The sequence below is a fragment of the Halichoerus grypus genome, chromosome 11 (genome assembly GCF_964656455.1).
Source record: "Halichoerus grypus chromosome 11, mHalGry1.hap1.1, whole genome shotgun sequence".
Lineage (NCBI taxonomy): Eukaryota > Metazoa > Chordata > Mammalia > Carnivora > Phocidae > Halichoerus > Halichoerus grypus.
The window spans coordinates 7,403,427-7,410,330 of NC_135722.1; the positions used below are offsets into that span (position 1 = coordinate 7,403,427).

The following is a 6,904-nucleotide window of genomic DNA, read 5'->3' on the forward strand; positions in this document are numbered from 1 at the left end:
TTTAATGCTTTATTTGATAGTGAGTTCCCTGTTACTAGGAATATCCACACAGAGGCTGTACAACTACCTGTCAGGATATTGCAAGGAGGACTCCTGCAAAATAAAAAACTTACCTAGGTGACTGCCAAGGGCATCCCAAGCCTAAAATTCTCTTATTTAATTCAACACAACATTTCCTTGAAGTCATGAACTGCTTCTCTATGCATTGCCCCCTCCCATCAGTACTTTTCTTTTTTCCTAAAAATTAAAACATTTCATGCTCAGTAGGAACTTTGAAAAGTGGGGGGGGGGGGAGGGGCATTATCCATACCATTGAATATTACTCAGCAATAAAAAGGAATGAACTACAGATAACACTTAACAACTTTGATGGGTCTCAAGGGCATTATGCTGAATGAAAAAAGCCAATCTCACAAGGCCACATACTGCATGATTCCACTTATGGAACATTCTCAAAATAATGAAATTATAGAGATGGAGCACAGATTAGTGGTTGCAAAGGGTTAGGGATGGTCGGGGAGGAGATGGGTGTGGCTATAAAGGGTTGCATCTTAGAGGTGATGGAACAATTCTGTATCTTGCATGTGGTGATTACATAAATTTACACACCTCATAAAATGATTCTGAACTATACACACACTTTATAGCAATGACATTTTTCTGGTTTTAATATTGTACTAGGTCATGTAAGATGTAACCATTGAGGACAATGGATGAAGTGTATAGGACTTCTTTGTACTGCCTTTGCAACTTCTTGTGAATCTATAATTATTTATAAAAATAAATAAAATAAAATTAATTAATAAAAAAGTTTTTAGAGCATAGCAAAGCTCGCTGTTAACATTTTAGCATATTTCCTATGAATTATTTTCTTCACACAGTTAGGGTCATATTGTATATAAATTTCGTATCCTGAAATTTTTTTCTTAATAGAACAGCATAGGCATTAAAAAAAAAGAATAGCATAGGCATTTCCTATGTCATTAACTACTCTACAACACAATCGCTGTAATAGTTATGCTCATCAATTGGAAAAATGGATAAATAAACTGCAGTACATTCACACAATAGAATATTATTCAGTGATCACAAGGAACAAACTGCACCAATATGGATAAATCTCAAAAACATTACACTGAGTTGAAGAAGCTTTACCCAAAATAGTATACACTATATGCTTTCATTTATATAAAGTTTTAAAACAAGCAAATAATCTATGATGGATAAAATTTAGGATAGTGGTAACCTCTGGGGGGGGTGGTGGTGGTGGTGGGAGCAAGGACAGGGATTGACTGGGAAGGGGTTTGAGGGAAGTTTCTGGTGTGTTGGCAATGTTCCATATCTTGATAGGGATTTGGGTTACACAGGTATACATATTTATTAAAACGTAGCAAATGTACACTTGAGATTTAGGCATTTCATTTCATGTAAATTTTATCTCAAAAGAAAAAGTTCATAAATCAATATGATTCCTATTTAATGAAGTACATGCTGCAGTATTTACAGGAAGCATACTGATGTCTGCAACTTCTTTGAAATTCTCAAAAATAATGGATTGATGGATGGCAAGAAGGATGGGTAGATGAATGGGTATGTGATGAAGCAAGTAGAGTTGAATCAGAATGATAGTCTAGGGAGGTAGGTGTATAACTTTTATATATATTTGAAGATTTTCATGATATATATTTTTGAATTTAGACAAAAACCACTTGGAATCCTTGGTACAAATGCAGAGGGCCCCTGGCCTCCTGGCAATGTGACTCCCTGGGCTGGGCCTGGGACCTAGTGTCTAGATCATGTTCTTTGGAGGATCCTTGACACACTTGAGCCTCTAAAGGCTCCCAGTTATGTCCAAACACAAAGCCTTTCCAAGGATCATTCTTCTAAAGGGGTCTCTCCAGAGTTTCTCTCACCTCCTTGCTGGGGTTCTCTGCTTCTGTCCTATGGCAGACACCACCAGCCGAAATCAACTCTCTTTACTAAATTCACAAAGGCCTCCAAGGTCTAAGCTGAGCTCAGAAGGATTCTTTTTTTGGGGGGGGGGGTGGGAGGAATGAAACATTTTAATCTGATGGTAGCACATAATACTGAACAGAGAGCGCTCCCAGTTCCCCTCCAGATTATACGGAAGTTCTCAAAAATAACTGGATTTGCTAGAACCTGGCCCCCTGCCCATGAGAGGGAGAGGGAATGGAATGGGCAAAGCACTGAGGTCTGCTCTCTTGTTGCTCATAGATCCAGTTCTGAGCACAGCTCTTCTAATCCACCAGCTCTTCAGGCCAAAATCACAAGCCAATCTCCTTCTCTGCACTCTATATGGAATCGCTGCCATGGGTAATGTTCCTGACAACTTGGATGCAAAAGTCCCCATGGATGGTCCCAGGCTTGGAGTATGAAGGGTTGGTCTCCCAGAGCATCACTTGGCCTGTCTTCACCACATTCAGCCCCTCCCAGGCCATGGCAACCACAGGCCCTGATTGCAAGTACTTCACCACGCCAGCAAAGAAAGGTCGGTCCTTCAGGTCAATGTAGTGTTCCTTGAGAAGGTCTTCTGAAGCCTGAATTAATTTCATAGCAATGAGGAGGAATCCCTTTTGCTCAAAACGCTTGATGATCTCTCCCAAGAGGCTGCACTGGATCCCATCAGGCTTGAGGCAATGAAGGTGTGTTCACTGTTGGCCATGGACCTGGGGATAGACAGCCCACCAGCTGCTCGGGTTGCAACTCCATCTGGGGCTGCCGGCAGTGCTGCCCGGCACTGGAGGAGCCCAGAAGGATTCTAAGGCCTCTTTGAGCAGACCTAGCCCAACACATTGCATCCCTGAGCTCTACAAGGCTCCCGCTTGGGTAGTCACAGGGTTTCACAGCCTTGCAGAGAACCCAGACACCCAACACTCAAAGAAGGAGAGAAAACCGGCCAATCAAATGATAGTTTCCCTTGCTCTACCCCCAGGGCTGCCCCTCTGTACCAGTCAGTTTTCCCTGTGGCCCCACCAGGCCAGTCTCTGGCCTTCAGCCTCCCCCAGCCGAGGGCTGAGGACCATCACCTGGCTCTGGTAATTGACCTGGGAAGCCCAAAGGGAGGTGGTAGGGGCTCAGGGGAGGGGGAGCCCCAGGTGCTACAGGAAGTGGAGCTGTTAATTAAGCAGTTCCTTCCCACCCTGGGAGAGGGAGATGGGGAGCTGCAGAGGCCCAGGAAGCAGCGGCCCTTAAAGGGGACAAGACACCTTTCTGAACCTATTAGGAAGAGCTGTGCTATATCCCAGGCTTCTTCACAGGTCACACCCAGGATTTGTCCTGTCCTCTGGGGCTCACTGGTGAAACTATTCAGTGGGAGAGAAGCCTGTTAAGGAACCCATGTGACCAGGATTCCTCTGAGAAGCCTTGGGGAGTCCCTGGGAAAAAAGAACCAGGAGAGGGCACTCTAATGTCCAGCTCCAGCTCCAAGGGGTGGGACGGAGGCAAGACTAAGGAAATCCCAGGAAGAGATCCTCTGAAGGGTCAGGTGGTCAGATGTTGTGATAAGCAGCAGCAATGAGGGCCCCTTGATAATGCCTGGCCCACTGCTTGGCTGTGAGGAGCACCTGAATTGTAACCACAGCCACATCAAAGGTTCCCTGAGTGTGGTCCTCACCAGCAGCATCACAATCGCCTGGGAACTTACTTTGCATGTTCAACATGCACATTTTCAGGCCCCCTCTCCTTCCCAGACGTACGAATCAGAAACTTGGAGGCTAAGCCCAGAATCCACAAGCCCTCTAGGTCATTCTGACACATGCTTAGATTTGAGAACTAGTATAATCAGATTCGAGAGCTGGGCTGCTCAGAAAACTTTCTCCATTCACAAATTCATTCATATTCGTCAAACATTTATTAGCACCTTCTGTGTGTTGACCCCGCATCAAGTGTCATGAAGAGCCCAAAGTGGGACAAATTATAGTTCCCATCGTCCAGGCAGACTGATTAGTAAGTACAACGCAGGGCAAAGAGTCCCAGGAAGGAGCCAATCTTTCTGGTTAGGGGGATTGGAGAGGACTTCCAAGAGGAGGTGGACTTTGAGACGGGCCTTGAAGGATGAGTTAGAATCAACACAGCAGAAAAGGAAGGCACTTCTAAAACCAACACCTAACTTTTATTTTAATTATTTATTTTTTTAAGAGAGAGAGCGAGCGGGGCGCCTGGGTGGCTCAGTCGTTAAGCGTCTGCCTTCGGCTCAGGTCATGATCCCAGGGTCCTGGGATCGAGCCCCACATCAGGCTCCCTGCTCCGCGGGAAGCCTGTTTCTCCCTCTCCCCCTCCCCCTGCTTGTGTTCCTGCTCTCTCTGTGTCTCTCTCTGTCAAATAAATAAATAAAATCTTTAAAAAAAAAAAAAAGAGAGAGCACATAAGCGGGTGGGGTGGGGCCAGAGGGAGAGGGAGAAAGAGAATCTCAAACAGGCTCCACACGTAGAGCCCCATACGGGGCTTCATCTCAAGACACTGAGATCATGACCTGAGCAGAAATCAAGAGTTGGACGCATAAGCACCTGAGCCACCCAGGTGCCCCACCAAAACCTAGCTTCTATTTATTTATTTATTTTAAAGATTTTATTTATTCATTTGAGAGACAGAGAGAGAGCAGGAGCGGAGGGGATAGGAGGGGAGGAGAGGGGCAGAGGGAGAGGGAGAAGCAGGCTCCCCACTGAGCAGGACCCTGAGACCATGACCTGAGCCTAAGGCAGATGCTTAACCATCTGAGCCACCGAGGTGCCCCCAAAACCTAGCTTTTAAAAGCACCTTATAGCTTTGGGGATGAATTCAAGTGCCTCAGCGCAAGCTTCTCCATGATCCACCTCCTATCTCCTTCATTAACTCCATCTCCTGCCACTCCACACCTCCATCCCTAGATCTGAGTAAAACTGAGCTTCTCACAGAAGTGCACACACAGCATGCTATCTCTTATTGCCAGGTCTTTGTTCAGGCTGTCCCTTCTGCCTGGAATGCCCTCTTTGTGTCTCTTAGCCTAATAGCCACCCATCCTTCAGGACTCCTTTTAGGTGTTTCCTTTTCCAGGAAGCCCTCCTGACTCCTGGCTGGTTAAGAGTCATCCTTTAGGGGGATGCCTGGGTGGCTCAGTCAGTTAAGTGTCTGTCTGCCTTTGGCTCAGGTCATGATCCCAGGTTCCTCAGATCAAGGCCCACATAGGGCTCCTTGCTCAGCAGGGAGCCTGCTTCTTACCCTGCTTGTGTGCGCTCTCTCTCACAAATAAATAAATAAAATCTTAAAAAAAAATTAAAAGCTGCTTTATGCTAATCCCCCCGTTAGAATGAGAACCTATTGTGAGTAGGCATCTTCTTCAACTTTATGACCCTAGAGCCTAGCGCAGTGCCTGGCATGCAGTGTGCTTTCAATAAACAGTTATTTAGCAAAGGAAAGAAGAAAGGGAGAATGTTAAAAAGGAGGTCCAGGGGAAAAACCATGGCAGGAACGATGTAGAGCCTGACAAGGAGGACATCCGAAGGCAAAGGCAGAAAATGTTTTTCTCTCCCTAAAGCCTGGAACAGAGAAGACAGTGCTTAGTAGCCAGGAGCCTCTTGCCGCCTGCTTGCTGGCTTGACAGATCTGGCATATGTGCTTTGAATCCAATTGTCATCTGCTGAGCATTGCTGCTAAAATGTTCCAGTCTGTCAGGCCAAACGTGAATCCACAGAAGTCTCTTTAGCACTGTGGGTTGGTTTCTGAGTTGGGGTTCGGGTTTATTAATTCTCAAGAATCTCAAGAGCACATGAAAGGACGCTCAACATCATTAGTCATGAGGGAAAGGCTAATTAGATCTACAACTAGATACCATTAACATCTATTGGAATGCCCCCCCCCCAAATTAAAACTGAAAATACCAATTGCCGACAAGGATGTACAGCAACCAAAACTCTCATACTCTATGGCTAAGAACGCAAACCGATACAGCCACTCTGGAAAACAGTTGATAGTTTCTTATAAAGTCAAACATACACTTGCCATACAACCCAGCGATCCCCATTCTAGGTATCTGCTTGAGAAATATGAAGACTTAAGTTCATACAACAACTGGGATGTCGATCCTTATAGAAGCTCTATTCAAAATTGTCAAAAATGGGGGCACCTGGGTGGCTCAGTCGGTTGGGCATCTGCCTTCGGCTCAGGTCATGATCCCAGGGTCCTGGGATGGAGTCCTGCATCAGGCTCCCTGCTGAGCAGGGAGCCTGCTTCTCCCTCTGCCTGCTGCTCCCGCTGCTTGTGCTCTCTTTCTCTCTCTGACAAATAAATAAATAAAATCTTTAAAAAAAAATTGCCAAAAATGGAAAACAATGCAAATGTCCATCCATACATAGGCAAATAATAAAGAAGTGGTGGAATATCCATACAATAGGATAGTTCTCGGCAATAAAAAGGAATGAGCTATGGATATATACAACAACATGGATAAATCTAAATGTATCACTCAGAGAAATAATCCAATTCCAAAAGGGTACATATTGTATGAATCCATTGACATGACACACTGGAAAAGGCCAAACTAGGAGTGGAGAACAGGATGCCAGTGGTTGAGGTGGGGAGGAGGGTTTGACTACAAAGGGGTAACCTGAAGTAATTTTTTGGAGTGACAAAACTGTTCTCTATTCTGATCTATCCTTGAATCTATGCATATGTTAAAAAATCATAGACTTATACACCAAAAACAGTGAATTGTACTACATGTAATTAAAAAAAATATAATACCAGTTTTGGGGTGCCTGGGTGGCTCAGATGGTTGTATCTGCCTTTGGCTCAGGTCATGATCTCCGGGTCTTGGGATTGAGCCCTGGGGCTCCTCGGCTCAGCAGGGAGTCTGCTTCTCCCTCTACCTCTGTCTCTCCCCCCTGCTCATGCTCACTGTCTCTCTCTT

The 6,904-nt window shown here is 45.2% G+C and overlaps 1 pseudogene; it reads right to left on the reverse strand.

Annotated features, from left to right (window-relative positions):
- Positions 1-2,243: 2,243 nt before the first annotated feature.
- LOC118541511 (nucleoside diphosphate kinase A pseudogene) lies at positions 2,244-2,683 on the reverse strand (annotated as a pseudogene).
- Between the last annotated feature and the right edge of the window lie 4,221 nt (positions 2,684-6,904).